This window comes from Furipterus horrens, unplaced genomic scaffold (assembly GCF_987537825.1).
Source record: "Furipterus horrens unplaced genomic scaffold, mFurHor1.1.pri manual_scaffold_4, whole genome shotgun sequence".
NCBI classification, from domain to species: Eukaryota; Metazoa; Chordata; class Mammalia; order Chiroptera; family Furipteridae; genus Furipterus; species Furipterus horrens.
This window is the reverse complement of record NW_028327174.1, coordinates 27340844-27357838: the sequence shown is the minus strand read 5'-3', so window position 1 is coordinate 27357838 and position 16995 is coordinate 27340844. Positions and strand designations below refer to the sequence as shown.

At 34.0% G+C, this 16995-nt stretch overlaps 1 protein-coding gene across 1 annotated transcript in view; it reads right to left on the bottom strand.

Moving 5' to 3' along the window:
• ATF7IP (activating transcription factor 7 interacting protein) overlaps window positions 1-16286 on the bottom strand; it is a 102584-nt gene extending 86298 nt beyond the window's left edge. The window contains exon 1 of the mRNA XM_090272876.1: window positions 16157-16286. The gene's annotated coding sequence lies outside the window, so the exon portion shown is untranslated. The remainder of the gene's footprint in view (window positions 1-16156) is intronic.
• Window positions 16287-16995: the final 709 nt, after the last annotated feature.

Genomic DNA, 16995 nt, shown 5'->3' with positions numbered 1-16995 from the left:
AGCTGAGTAATGGGTACATAAAGTTCGTTATTTCATTCGATTTCTTTTTATATTTGACATTTTCCATAATAAAAGTTAAAAAAAAGCAAACCCACTCAGCTTTTAAAAAGCCCTTACTATTTCCCAGGAGGCAAACAGATAATACATGTAAAAACTGCTTCAAGTATTTTATCAGGAAAAAAAGAAAAAACAAAAAACAAAAAAAACTTGATTCAAGTCATATGAATTGTTTTCTTTCTTTCTTTCTTTTTCTTTTTTTTTTTAATAGAGAGAAGGAAACATTGACTTGTTGCTCCACTTACTGATGCTTTTATTGATTGACTCTTGTAAGTTCCCTGACTGGGGACCTAACCCCCAGCCTCTGTGTATGGGCACTACACTCTAATCAACTGAGATATACTCCTGCCATGGCCAAACAATATTAATTTTTTGAAAATATAAGCGACTCTCTGAAGTGGCTCATAGCTATTCGTTAAAAGCAAGAGGTCGGTAAACTGGGAAAGATTCAGACAGAACAGACATTACTATAGCACTGGAATGTGATTAGGGTTAATGGGGAAACAAATAGCCAAAACATTTAGAACTGCCTGATGAACAACTTCTGATATTCAAGAAGCAGATTCTTTCAGAAGTCTGTTACACAAAGACTTAAATGATGTAACACACCCTCAAATATTCCAGTCATTATCCAACCTAAATTATCTTATCACTGATAATCCATTCCTTACTTTCCTTTCTCCTCATGCCCATCGCCCCAACCAGTGTAAATTGTTCTCTCTAGGTCTTAAATATTGTACATTACATCATTATAACCACCATATTTTATTACTTATATCTTTACACATTAAACACATCATTTTCCATTAACTTTGTTAGTGTGTAACACAGTGTTTGTTTGCCCAATAGATGATGCATTGAAACATTCCCAGTGTTTTCATTTCTACCACAAAAATCTCAGAAAATTCTACATCTTTAAGAACCTTCATTTTTAAGATCTCAGCTCTTATATTCTAGGAAGAAGAACTGAACTGATAAGTTAACTAACTTTTTAGTCTTGGCCTAAAAACTTCCACACTTCAAAACCCAGGTTGGGAAAAAATATTTTTTGTAGAACATTTTGCAGTTTTTAGTGTTTTTACTCATTACATAGGAGCTACTAAGTGTTTAGAAGAGTTGAACTCTATAGAAAATTATAAAATATAAGTATATTATTTATCTTTAAATTTTTAATATTACTAAGAAAGAATATAGCTTGATTATGTAATGTCATAGCTTATAAGAAATTTGTTTTAGATAGGGTGAGTCATAATAAACCCAACCATTGTTTATTTGTAAAAGCAAACATATTTGCAATCTGTTACTTATTTATTTATCATTTTTCTATTACAGTTGTCCCATTCCCCCCCCATTGCTTCCCACTACCCCACCCACTCCCTCTCCCACATTCAATCCCCACCCCATTGTTCATACCAGTTCCTTGACTAGACCCTTCACCTTCTTTCCCCCTTTTTCCCCCTCCCTCATCCCCTCTGGTCACTGTCAGCCTGTTTCTTGTTTACATGCCTCTGGTTCTATTTTGCTCATTTGCTGTGTTGTCCATTAGTAGAAGCTGTTTTTAATGTTAGTTAAACATTTCCATGATTACCCAACGTTTTTGCTCTTCCTAAATAAAACTAGCATTTTTCACATAATTTTTCATTTGATAACTCTTATAACGACCATGTAAAATAACAGTCCTATAACCTCAAATTTTTATTACCAGAAAATATAATCAATTGCTGGTGGTCACACAAGTAATAATGAAAAAGAACTACAAGATTACTATAGTATTTTTTCTAGTCAGTTACTATATTTTTATATCATATATCACACTACTAGAAAATTTTCCACATGTTGAAAATGCCATAGACCCTAAATAAAAGTTTCATTGGGTTGGGTAGGAAGTTAACACACTTTTCATTTCTTTAATTAATATACTTTAATTATACAAGTTATTATCATTATACATATTAAAAGAGAAAAAGAACATTAAAAGGATATTAAGATGGTAAAACAAAAAACACCTACTCTCATTCCCTCAAATTCCATTAAAGCTACAGTAAAGATATATCTTTGAAGCATAAATCCTTAAGAACAGGGAGAAAATAAGAGACAATACCTAGAAAGATTTTGGGAGCTGGGAAATAAGCAGAATCACTGGTAACTTACTTAGCAATTCCTAAAACACCATATTCCAAGCTGGACTGGGGATAAGCTAAAATGAAGCAATTTGATTCACATGGAAGCAACTTCAAAAAACATAGGAACTAGATGGACTAGGTACTTTTGGAAATTGGGGTGAAGGGAGTAAATAGTAGGATGGTGAGACTAAAAAAGGAAATACTAGTGAAAGCTACTTGTGCAGCAGTAAGATGTCCTAAATGCTCTCACCACATTCCATTGAATATGTGCTCTCCCCAATCCTAGCAAAAGTCTGAAAACAACATCATCAGTTAAAAATGAAAGCAACATACACCAAGAGAGAATTGTCTGCTGAATGCAAAGACCCCCTAGTCCTCCTGCTCCATTAATCTCCCAGAATGCTGGCAATCAGACCTTCCATCTCTACATATAACTATTCTCTGGTGGCATCTAATAAGCCCAAAGTACAAGACCTTAAGATCTTAGGAGTTCTCCCAAAAACAGCCCAACCAGATCAGCCTATACTGATAAGTTTAAATATTCTATTTAAATATTCTAATTACATTTTAATCTTCCACAACATGTTTTTTAGTCAGACAAAGAAGACAAAGACAACTAAGAAAAAAGTTTAACATGAAAGACAAAGACTACAAAAATGAAAATAAATAAAATAAAATTTAAAAAATACACAAAGCAATAAACTATAGGAAAACTTCAAAAAAATTAATATCCACAATAAGAAAAGATGTTGCATTCATGTGTCAAAAAGAGAATACTATAGGCAAGGAATAAAAACAAGTTAAGAACATGATAGAAAAAAATGAAAAACTCAATAGAAAAACTGAATGATAAAACTGAAGAAATCTGAGGAGAAAGCTGTAAATGAGAAAAAGATAAAAGAAAATTGGAGAACCCAACCAAAAATTTGTATTGGAATGACAAAATGGCAGAAGAAAGATATCACCAATGAAATCATTTAAGAAAAATTTTCAGGCAAGAACTACCAAACTGAAAGGATCTGATAAATGCCAGCCAATGATAAACTTTCAGAATACTGAAGACAAATAACAGATTCTACAAGCTTCTATTGAGGGGGGAATCAGAAATAAGAAAGGCTTCATATTTCTCTGTAGTAAAAGAAGCAATAAGATAATAAAACAGTGCCTTTAAAATTCTAAAGAAAAAATTATTTCTAACCTAATTTCTATACCTAGCCAAACTATCAATCAGGCATAAAAATACAGGATACTTTTCAGACACACATAGTCTCAAAAAATATACCTCCCATATACTATTTCTCAAAAAGTTACTAGGCAACGTGGTCCCCTTCCCCTAATGACAGAAGTAAATAAAAAGACATAACACATAAAAAAAACAAGGATTTTTCAAAGAAGAGGAGTGAAGGAAATTCCTAGAATGGTGAATAAAATTCTAAGGATGACACTGGTATACTAAATGTAGTGTACAAATAGGCTAGGCTAGAGCAATGAGATTCAAGAAACAAAAATGAAGTCAAGATCCTTGCTGCCACTATAACCTAAGGAAAAAAATGTGTCTCTTAAATAAAGATCAAAGAATCCTTAGTAAAGGACTATACCAAATCACCTAAACTATTATTATAAGTAAGAGACTTATGTCTATAAAGTCAACATTACCTTCATGAATCAACATCTGTCAAAACTGTAGCAAGAGAATGGGTCAAGATTTCCATGATTCTGTTAGTCTCGTGCAATTTTGTGTCAAGCAGATTATTTAACCCTACATCAGAAAAACAAGAATTACCTAGGATTAAATGAACTGAAGTGTGGTTACTATTTTATTTTTAATGGTCATATAGAAAAACAATTTCTTTCTAATCTTTCTTTAATCCTCAATTAAGACACAAGCTCTGACCCTGGCTGGTGTGGCTCAGTGGATTGAGCACTAGCTGCGAACCGAAAAGTCACTTGTTCGATTTCCAGTCAGGGCACATGCCTGAGTTGTGGACCAGGTCCACAGTTGAGGGCATGAGAGGCAAGCTATCAACATATCTCTCACATGTTTCCTTCTCTTTCTCAATCCCCTCCCCATTCTCTAAAAGTAAATAAATAAAAACTTTAAAAAAACAAACCAAGGTGTGTCTGGAAAAAGTCCAGCCATTGTTAATATAACAAGAATGGTTTGCACGACACCAATGTAACCTGGCAGCCAAGGAAAGTAGACTGGAATGTGCACACATGAACAATGACAACGTCACTGCACTAGTCAGTGGGGGTGGGGGGGGGTAGATGCCATTAAGTGAGCATGTGCACTGTGTGGTCCTTATATTCAAAATGACTGAGGTAGTAGAGCAACAAATCTGCATCAAATTTTGCATTACCTTGAACATTCCTCCATGGAAACTATTTAGATTGTTCAGAAGGCTGCAGATATGAGCATCTGGTGACTGGCAGCTTCATCACAACAGTGCCTCCACTGATGCACCATGTCTCATGCAGTTTTTCGGCAAAACATCAAATCACCCAGGTGAATCCACCCCACCTACAACCCAAATTTGGTGCACTGAGACTTCTGGTTTTTCACAAAACTAAAATCACCTTTGAAAGGGAAGAGATTTCAGACCGTCATTGAGACTCAGGAAAACATGATAGGGCAACTGATGGAAGAAGACTGAGGTATCATTGTCTCATGTACACTGTTTCTTGTGTTTTATAATCTTCTTCAATAAATGTCTCTATTTTTCATAGTACATCTGGATACCTCCTAAACAGATATCATATACTTTGTATAAATACCAATTTAAATATCTTGATCTCATACACTCAAAATTCTAGAAAAAAATATCCTATGAAAGATCTTAATATAGGTTATGTTAATAAACCAACAGAATATTTTAAGAACAATTCTGTAAAAAAAAGAAAGTCACTGAATGTACTGGCCTTGTCTAAAAAATACTGAGAACAATGATTAAATATTATATAAACTATTATAATTGAGTCTCTTTACTTTTGATGACCAGTTCACATAGTTTCAATAAGAATCTGTTTTCCTTCCTACCAGGATAAAATCAGATAAATCAAATTTGCAACCATCACAAGAGAAATGTGACCTTTAAAAACAAATCTCCTATAATTAGTTATGAAAGGAAACAAAGACTACATCTCAAATGTAGAAATGATGCCTAAGAAGTCTTCGCAGGATGTCAATTTAGTATCTCTCCTAAACTTATAAATTCTCAGTTTTAATGGGAATAAAAAATATCACTTCGTGACAGACAAGAAACACTGACAAATGTGGGAATCTCGGGGAACCATTATTCCCTATAGTTTTAAGTACTGCTAGTAAATACCAATGGAGGAAATACAATGCTCTTGGTTCCTGACTTTGTAATCAAGCAGATTAAAGTATGTAAGTTAATTATTATGTACTTTACAAAAAATCGAGATAGAAGTTAACTCTTAAACCTCTATAAAATGGATATAGTGTTGTTAACCAGACAACATTAATCAATACTTCATCAGACCGATGTAAAGAAAATGGCCAAATAAAACATCAAAATAGATAATGAATCAGAAAATTATTAAACAAACTTATGTGGTCAAATCTGTACCTTACAGGACAGACACTTGGCTACAGAAAAGGTTATGAAAGAAAACTGACACCCTATTTTGCCTCGGTTTTGAGTGAGCAAGTTTCATAGCTGAAAGGTAAACAAAGGAGAACTTTGCATGCTGATATTAAGGGGGGGAAGGGGGGCAGGGGGTATCCTATGTGGATTTAGTACACAAAAGAAATGACATTGTCTGAAAAATTTTGACAAACTTTGAAGATAAATAATTAATGTGAGATATGGCTGCTTTTTCACCATGAAGAGATGAAAGGTCTTACTGTACACTTAGTGAATTTAGTAATCTATTTTATAATAGAGTTCTTACTCTTAATAGTTTGGGTTTTTTTATATTTACGCATTCCGTATTTTTATTTAACTTTTTAAAAAATATACATATCTCCCCACCCTTCCTTTTACGTTCGTGTGACAATTTCCCATAACAAACTACTAAAATAAAAGAGAAGCTTTGGTCAAAAGTGGAATGAAATAGCAAAAATAAAACAAAAACAAAAAAATCAAACAAAACCCAATCACAGCTGTTTTTAAAAAATCAACACCTTTTTAAAAAGATTTTATTTATTCATTTTTAGAGAGAGGGAAATGGAGGGAGAAAGAGAGGAAGAGAGACATCACTGTGTGGTTGCCTCTCGTGCGCCCCCAACTGGGGACCTGGCCTGCAACCCAAGCACGTGCCCTGACTGGGAATCCAACCAGCGACCCTTGGGTTCACAGGCTGGCGCTCAATCCAGAGCCACACCAGCCAGGGCCCAACACTTTTTATAATTTAATGAATCAGTCCTAAAGCTGGACTCCCTCTCAAATCTTTGCAAATAAGCTACTTTCCTAAATGTTTATTTTTCCCTACTAGTGAGTAGTATTATCAAACGTACTTTTCTAAATTACTTTACAAATGCATCTAAATTCTAGCTCCAGTAATCAAGAACATTGTCATTTTCTATATATCTCGCAGTGCAGGGCTTCCTATAGCTGCACATCGCTGCCTCTTAGCAAATACTCATGCCTGACTGATTCACCAATTCATTGAAGCCAGACAAGAAAAATGTGTTGAGCCCTGGCTGGTGTGGCTCAGTGGCTTGAGTGCCAACCTGTGGACCTTGCCGGTTTGATTCCCAGTCAGGGCATATGCCTGGGTTGGGGGCCCGGTTGGGGGTGTGAGAGAGGCAATTGATAGCTGTTTCTCTCATACATCATGTTTCTCTCCCTTTCCTTCTCCCCCCTTTTCCCTTCTTTCTAAAAATAAATAAATAAAATCCTTTTTAAAAATTAAAAAAAGAAAAATGTGTTGAAAACAAATGATAACCATTTTACATTTCTAATGTAGGTGGAAATCACCATTTTATGTATAAGGAATACTGCTGGGAAACACTAACTTGCCCAGGTCCCAATACAAAATTACTGTCCTTTCCACTTCACTATACTATTAACTGGTTTTAGGAAAATGCTTTGTCTTTTCTCTTGTTCTATTTTTTCTTCATTTATTTGTTTTTATTTTCTAACTTTTAAATCACTTAAAGTAAGTTTGTGAGGGAAAGGAATTATACAAACTTAAAACACAAAATTATATGATTCCATCTTTTCATCACACCCTTATTAATTTGCATACATATATCCTTCAGAGTTGTTTTAAAAATTTATTTATAGGTAAGCAACGGTGTTTTGTTTTCTTAATTTTCTTCTATTTCTTAATGAATAACTTTTTCTAAAATTTGTTTTACTATTTATAATTTTTCATGTACAAGGTGCATGTTTATCTTTGACAATTATCCAATGGGTGCTTAAGTAAATGACATGTTCAATTTTGTTTTTTTTAAAGTTCTGACACCTGTGGATAATCATGAGTTGAATTAAAGACAGCTATCTTACTCCCCTTTTTTTCACCTCCACCTAAAACGAATGGGTTCTATTCTTTCAATAAGCAAATATTTACTTAATTTCACGATAGGCATTGTGGAAAGCAATCTCATAGTTTTCATGGTGGCTTTATCATGGTTTGTGGTTTAATCATCCCTAATTAGAAGGCATTTGTCTTTATAATGTGACATTTGTCAGCTATATCACTAAGATATTCCTAACTGCAGGAAGCTTATAAAGTACTATACAAGTAACAATAAACATAAAAGGAAAAAGGAATAAATGCCTTTAAAAGAGATAAAGTAAAAAAGAGAAATTAGAAAACTTCCAGCTGAGAAAAAATAACAGCTCCTTTATTAGGCTTATTATGTAGGCACCAAGGGAGCAATGACTTTTACTTACAAAAATCAAGGATTTATGTTAGGGGAGCTACTTTGAGTTCTCCTAACATACTAAGATTTCCTTGATCTCCCCACAACAGAGTCCCACTTTCTGTGCTTTACACAAATATTTATTGTTGTACTTATCATCTACAGAAAGCTATTTTTAATTAATTAACCGTATAAGTTTTACCTATATGCAAAGAATTCATGATCACAATATTTTTACCCATGTATTTTACAAGGCTTTCAAAAAATCATTATCTTACAACTTGAAAATGTACATTATATATATATACATATATACACACACACACACACACACACACACACATAGTTATAAAAGAAGAAAAAACAGAAGATAATGCAAAAAACAAACAAACAAAAACCATACACTCAAGAGACTAAAACAAGCAGTCCAAACAATTTACCTACTATCCTCCATCCTTTTAAAATAAGCAAGTTAACTGGCAAGGTTCAAAAATATTACAGTAAATTTCGAAAATTAAATTAAAATTCCAATTCTTGCAAAACTAATCATGATTTAATGTTGTTTTATCTTAGGGATACGCTTATTGATTTTTTTAGAGAGGGGGAGGGATGGATGTGAGAAACATTGATCGGTTGCCTCTCTTACATGCCCTGACTGGGGACTGAACCTACAATTCAGGTACATGCCCTGACCAGTAATCAAACCTGAGACCATTTTGCTTTTGGTTTATAGGACAATGCTCCAACCAACCGAGCCACACAGTCCAGGGCATAATTTAATGTTTTCAAAGATAAGGAGAAAACAGAAAGAAAGAATTCTACCAAATAAGATATTCGTAAAACTAGAACCTCAGCCACAAATCATGAATGTGAAGCTCTCAAAATTCCATTTCAAAGGAAGATATACAAAGTTATAACTGGATCTAACTCTTAAAACAAAAAACCTGTTTTCAATATCAAATTAAGAATTACTTAGAGAGACTACTTCTCCAGCTTCCTTTTGTAGCAGAAAATGCTACTTTTTCTCTAATATCCATTTCATTTATGAAATTTTCTATTTCTAGATGAATGCGTAGTTGTCCCACTGGATACATTTCCCAGCCTCCCTTCCTCAGCTAAGTATGTTCTAATGACTAAATTTTCAGCCATGAAACATGAGTCAAAGTGGTATGTGCTACTTCCAGGTTATGTTCTCAAAAGAATGAATGGGCATTCCCATTCACTGTCTGTTCTCCCTTACCCTTGGCTGGTGAAACTGTGTAGTAGTTCTACCTAGAAACTATGTTCAACATACAAAAACCATGTTAATCCAAAGCCAGCTGTAAACCCTAAAAAGTCTTCTGCTGTATTGTTATATGACAGAAATAAACATTTATCGTCCTTAAACAATAGTAATAGAGGCAGAGAAGTTTAGTCTTTTACTGTAATCCAGTTAGCTCCTGATATTTACCACCTAAAAGGAAATAAAAGAAAAATTCAAAGATAGTCTTTTTTTCTCTTCCAGGTTTTCTCCTATTTCTTCCTTTTCTTAAAATATTTATTCTAATAAAAATAACAAGGCAAATAAATACATTGCTAAGCACCAAAGCCTCAGCTGAAGCAGTCAAGTCATTACTGTTTCACCAAACTCTTTTTATACTGGTCCATGAAACAGCAGTTTCTCTTTCCACCTTCTAGGTTTACCTTTCTACAAAATGGAAGATACTATCGTTGAGAATTACTGACTCAAAAGGAGTTCCTTTACAGCTCTGTCAGCTCTGACCATCACTATTCTATTGTACAATTCAAATTTTTTATTGTAACGTAGAAGTTCCATAGAGTGCTACCACACATAATTCCTAAGTTACCCATTAAGACAACAGTTCCCCAAAGTAGCACAGGGCTATGCAAGCAACAAAGAAAGGAAAACCTTTTGACACCGCTACCTCACATCACCATCAAAGGGCCATCTCTCACAAACTAAAGGGTTTACAGCTAGTTATTCTCAGCTATTAGATACAAAATAACACAAAACACTGTTATACTATTCTGAGCAATGAAAAACTGCAGACATGAATAAGTAAATATTTCTGTTGGTAAAGTTAACAAGTCATCTTCATCTCCCAGACTTTCATGTTTATGTAGGTCCAGTTATAGACTGTCAGGGAGGCAATATCAACTATACCCACAGGCCTAGGTCTGCCACACTCTTTTGGAAGGCAGCCAAGGAGATGCCCGAGTCATTTTCTTAAAGACTCAAAACTCCAAATGATTAAAAATTCAAAACTGAAAACATTCACATTGTATAAATAAGCACTAGTGCCCTGGTCTTCTCATTTTGCAGGACTTAGAAAACTGAAAATGCTGCCCACAACTCATACTCTTTGTTTCCATTACAAAATAGTTTGCATCCTGCAACTTGAAGAATATATAAAGTTTAATTTTGCAGAACTTACTTTTACATTTTCGTGAACAAACTAACATGACAGGAGAAAACACAGAATTTCCCCTGTAGATTGCAATGCAATCTGAGAAATAACATTATGAAGTAAATTTTAGTCTTGGGCTCTCTAAAGAATATGGCAAGATCAAATAGGCAAGAATTTTAAAAAGAGAAGATCCTCTAATATGTTGTTTTTTTTCTAGATACTCTAGGGAACTGACAAGGACAATTAGCTGCTTGATGATATTTTTGTAATTTATTATGTAAATACTGTTAAAACATCACCTAATTTTTATCAATAATATGTGCCACAACTATTAGGAATTCAAAGGTAAGAACTTAATACTCAAAATTCTTTCTGAATATGACTCCCTTGAAAAACTAGGTATGCCAATGTATGCATTTTCCATATCCCTCAAAACTTAAAAATTTTGTAACAGAAATCTTTCTAAACTAAATCATACATTTCTTTGCCTTTTTGAACAAGTTAAACATAACTAAATATTCTCTATAATTCAGAATCATTAATGAGATTGTCAATTACCATACTGATTACTGATTACACAATGATTGTATAATAAACACTGATTCAGCTCTAGGAATACTGATTCCCAAATTAAAGAACCTCAAAACTAAGATTTTAAATTCTTGCTTCTAACACTTGAAATCTGACACCTCTACACAATCAAGATGCTAGCCATCATTTCTTGCCACTATCTACATATATTTCTCTAGTAGCATTTCTGTCCCAAATTTGGTAGTTTTAATCTATTATAGCCTGAAAAAACAAGTATCATTTGTCAGAACTAGGAAAGTTCTCAAGTGAGGACAAAGGCCACACAGAAACAGAATATAAAAAGTTCTGTAGCAAATTTGCTTGAAAAAGATCCAAGATGGGAATTTTCATTTAAAAAAAAAAAAAAATGCTTAAGAGAAGCCAATATCTTAACATTTCTACCTATTTCCTAGATTTATTTTCATAAAGCCAATAGTACTTTACCATTTGATTTCTATCCTTACTTTCTTGTTTCCTTTTCATCCCATTCAGGTTTAACTAGTTCAATAAAAATACTTTGAGCCCTGGCTGGTGTGGCTCAGTGGTTGAGTGCTGGCCTGTGAACCAAAGGGTCAGAGGTTTGATTCCTAGTCAGGGCACATGCCTGGATTGCGGGCTAGGTCCCCAGTTGGGGGTGTGTGTGAAACATTGATGTTTCTCTCCCTCTCTTTCTACCTCCCTTCACTCTCTAAATAAATAAAAAATAAAAATAAAATATTTTGAAATAACCTGACTTTATATCCTATACACATTATAAAAATGATAAAGGAGAATTACAACTGAAATAGATCACTACCAATCAAGATTGTACTCTTCACTGCAATCAGTACAAACAGTAGATTTAATGGAGAATGAATTTAAATAATCAGGTTAACATCCTTATGAGAGACTATAATACTTTGTTACCAAAGAGACCAAAAACAAAAATTTTTACTTTTATTATAGTATAGGTTCCATCCTGACCAGAAAATGAATAACTTTTCAAAATTCCTCCATTAAAAAAAGAAGTCTATGTTAACCAAGGAAGAACAATTTTGCTTTCAAGTATTATAGAACATTTTATCTTTAAAACCTATGTTTCCTACTTCTAACTTCATATTTGTACTGTTTTCATGTGATCATATCCTAAAATCACATTAAAAATAGAAATATAGTACTATCTAATTTCCCAGAGTTTGTAAAAGCAGTACATTTTTTTAGGATTTGCTGGAAGTGTATCATATTCAAAAAATATTCAAAAAACAAACATTATAAAGATTTAAACTCACCCCAATTTAGGTTTAATGCAATTCTAAACAAAACTACAAATAGTTGGCTTTTTAAAAATTTAACCAACTGAATCTACAAAAGGAAGATTAGCATAAAAAATTGTGAAAAGGAATTACGAGTATACATTTGTGTAATCTAAAATACTAGAGCAAATAAAAACAATTCAGTACTTCTATATGAAAAAGGCCCAGAAACAGTGGTTGTGAACCTGCTTTTAGATTTTATATTACATATTCCTGTGAGAAGCTAATGAAAAGTGTCATATGCACTCACATAATATTGTGTACATCAAGGAATCCAAGGAAGTCTTTAAGCCTATCTATAGAACCCCAAGGCCAATGGGCCTCAACTCAAACATCCCTAGTAAACTAAGCAGAACTTGATAGCTCAAACCTAACAGTTAAGATAAAAAGAAACAACTCAAAGCAATAAGAGATGGATCACTAACACAGAATTCTAAGAAAACTAGATATTTGGAAAAAATGGAAACTAGTAGCCCATCTTTACACAGTGCATTAAAGCAAACTCCATACACATTAAAATGTATGTTGTTGTTGTTATGATCATTAAAACAGCCCTGACCGGTGTGGCTTGAGTGGTTGGATAGCATCCAGGAGGCAAAAGGTTGCCCATTGGATTCCCAGTCAGGGCACGTGCCTGGGTTGTCGGTTCAGTCCACAGTTGGGGCACATGCAATAGGCAATGATCGATATTTCTCTCTCACATTGATATTTCTCTCCCTCTCTTTCTCTCTCCCTTCTCCTTCATCTCACAACAGGTAGCATTTTCTAGGCAGAGAAGTCGTGAAAGAAATCACAGTTGACTTGACTATGTAAAAATGTAACACTTCTCAATATATGAAATCATGAGCAATTTAAAATGTAATGAACTTTAAAAAAACTACAAAATATGAAAAGCAAAAGGCTAATGTCTATAAATAGCTACTATAAATAACTAAAACATTATCTACCACAGAAAAAGACGCAAAAAACCTCACACAGCTAATTCACAAAAATTGAGAAAACTATATATATTAAACATTAAAAAGCTCAAGTTCACTAATTATAGAAAAGAGGAAGTTAATTTTTCAACCACCAAACTGATGTGATATGGAAAATGCTGTTCAGAAAAACTATCAGTTTTGTGAATAACTTTAAAAACCCTTTGAAACAGTAATTTCAAAGAAATATTATAAGATATAGATCATGACCCATGTACAAGGATGTTCACTACAGCATTACTTATAATAGAGAAATGGCCAACAAGCAAAATGGTCAACAACAAAAGAAAGGTTTAGTAAGTCACAGAACATTCTAAAGAGAGATAATGTTATGTGACCATTTAAAAACATATTTGAAGAATACTTGATAATTTGGGATGTTTTCACATCATGTAACCATTAAGACACATTCTAAAAGAATAAAATGGAAAAATATCCACAGTATGATACTAAGTTACAAGAACAGGAATAAAATTATGATCCAATTAAACACAGATCAATTAATATTATTGATCAATTTATTGACTGCTCAACCATGGAAAGGTCACAAACATTACCAAAACATTTAGAGTATTTATGTCTAAATGTTCATTAATGTCAACATGTTCCAAATGTGCTATAAGTAAAAATAATTTAATATCATACATTAAAATCATAAAGAAAAAGACAATTTTAATAGTTTACAACCTAATCAAACTTTTTTATCTGAACTAAATTCTGTAATGCTTAAAATTCACAAAACTAAAAAGATTTAAAATAACCCCAGTAACTTTTATTCATTCTTGGAATAAGTTAGTTTTAATATTTATATATGCTGTATGTGTGTTAAAATTTTATGGTACCAACTATCAAACTAAAAATTCAAAACAAGCTTGTATTGACAGTACCAATGAATAAAGAGTGTATGTTCAGATGATTCACTGATCTTAGTTTTAAGTTTATAGAACCATATTTGCCTTTCTAACAAAGACAGCAAAATTGTCCTACTGATATTTACATTGTTCATTATGTTCTTCAGTGTTTTCAAAACAGCTCTTACAATCTTCAACATTAACCTAAGAAGTAATTGTTTGTATATTCAAATAAAAACATCATCTTGAATATATAAACCAAAATATTTCACTTTTCTGGAAATGCAAAGTGTACCACGCCCTAAGACCAAAGTTCTTTTCTTAACCTAAATATATATGTGTCTACATATTCATACAAACATACAGATACAGAAAATATAACATTTTTAACTCTTAAGAAAACACCAGAAACAATGTCAAAGGAGGTGGGGGAGGAGTCTGCTGGGTAAACCACCGGAGAAGTATAAAAGGGAAGATTGCACAACTGCCCTCTAAATATATTTCTGAGTTGCAGACTCCAGAAGCCCAGAAATTATATGAATGACAAAGTTTCTGTTAAGAAAAGTTTTTCCTATCATTCCATTCTATCTCATGTGGGGCATTTTTTTTTTTTAAATCCACCAACCACAAGTATTCCTTTCAACTACATCTTAACGCTACTAATGATACTTGTTTAAGGCAATAAAAACGTCCCTAAAGCAACCAAGATTGTAAAGCAATAGCTACTTCTTCATTTGACAGGGGACTGATTTAAACACACCAAGAAACTGTCATATATACAAACCACATAGGAAGTTTATGAAAATCACTTACAAAATTTTTAACCTGGTAAGAAATAATTTGCACAATGGTAGAATTATATCAAATTGAATAAAACTTCTCCCAAGTGTGTTATGTAAGATTTAAAAATAGTGACACTACCACTTTAAACTAAAATAATCAATAGCATACGTATAACTACCTTCTTTAAGAAGGTAAAACCAGGAACACACAATTTTAAAAAATCAAATACAATTTTATCTTCTACATGTGTATATGGGTATTTTTTTTTTAATTGATGGTTCACTTAATTTCCTCATAAAGGTCTCAGTGTACTTGGAAGTTCGTTACAGAATTCTTTATCAGAAAAATTTACCAAATATTATATTTTATGTATTATAACAAAGTGCTAAGAAAATGACTTAATTTTAAAAGAGTAAAATGTTCTAACTGAAGCAGCAATGCAAATGTGATCAGAGACTGAAAAAATGTAAAGCTTCAATATAAGTATGATCCGAGGCACACGAACTGAAATTAAAATTTCATTGACTTAGGATCAAATATTTTCTAAAAATAAATACCCAAGGAGATTGAGATTTTTTTTTTAAACAACCCATATAGGTCTTTCCCATGCCTCTTCCCCTCACATTTCCAAAACTCAAATAGTTTCTATTTTATAAACATCCCATAACACACTGGTAAAAACAGGGTTAAAAATATATTTGCAAATATGCAACTCAAATAAATGCACTTCCTGTGAGAACACCACTAGGTGCTGATCTTCACCTTTCTAAATACAAGCTTGAATCCAGCAAAACTCTAAAAGTGAAATTACAATCGAGAACCATAAGTGACAATCTATTTCACAGAAAATAAAAGTCCACGGCTTCTCAGAGAATAGGAGAAATAAAACAGTTTGAGATCGGCATATAAGTACAACAGAAGAAAAACGTTTTTCTTGAAAAATGTCAGAATTTGAGGGTAACAAAATGTAACCCCGCAAGAATGAGAAAAATTAAATCTAGAACCCAAATGGCGTCCAAGAACATTAGATCTTGAAAATGAATATTGCGCTTGCGCAGCCACCGCCCAGCCCGCTGCACAACTGCAGCTAGAGCCCGACCCCGCAAGATCACGTGCTCCCATGCAGCGCCGGCCCGCAGCTCCGCAACCGCGCACGCGCAAAGAAAACTCCCGCAGCCGCCATAATGCGGTGTTGACTCTTCAGAAATACAATAGTAATTTAAGAAAATGTGGTTATAACAGCCCCTAAGATGCACATGTACCTTTCTGGGCAAGAGATGAGGAAGGGGGAACCAAGTTCCTTCCCAGAGCACCTTCCGCGCAGCCGCCCCCAAAGCTGCTGCCTCAGAGTCGCGCACTTCAGTCGCCGCGCCGTCACCGGTGCTGCCGCCGCCGCCGCTGCCGCAGATTCAAAAACAAACCCGCTTCTCCCTTGCACGCGCGAGGCCGTTATGCAAATTACGTGGGCGGGGCTCGGTGGTCGTACTGTTGGCCACACCCTCAGCGCTATTAGCCAATAGGTTGACGGACTGGCTGGTCCTTATGCAAATAGCATGGTTTTTTATTTGAATGAGGAAAATTGGCCCCGCCTTCTGCCATGGGAAAGAGGAGATCTGAGGTGGTGGCGCTGCGCCTTTCAGTTGCAGCGTGAGGTGTGTTTTTTAGTGGAACTTCCCTCAAGCAGTGAGTAGCACTTTGTGAGCGCCCTCTATGAACCTTAGAAAGAAGGAAGGAAGGAAATAAGTAGGTGAGACTTAAAAAACTGGGGACAAGATTTTCAAAAAAGGCTAGAGTATGTTGATTTGTTCATCATTTATATTAAAAATTAAAAGTATGCTTTAAACTGTATACGTAATGAGGTAAACACATCTTTTCTTGCCGTTGTTCTGTACCAGGGCAAGCATTTCCAATGATACACTTCCACCAGAAGCTGTATCCCTCTTACTCAGTTTTACATAGGGAGCCAACCTTTAATGAAAACCAGTGGGACATCGTGGAGAAGGTGCTACTTGGTTGGGACTTCTGGGCTCACATCCAAGAACTTGGGGTTACTCGCCTTTTACTTGGAATAACTGTTTACATACTTTTCTCATCTCTAAAA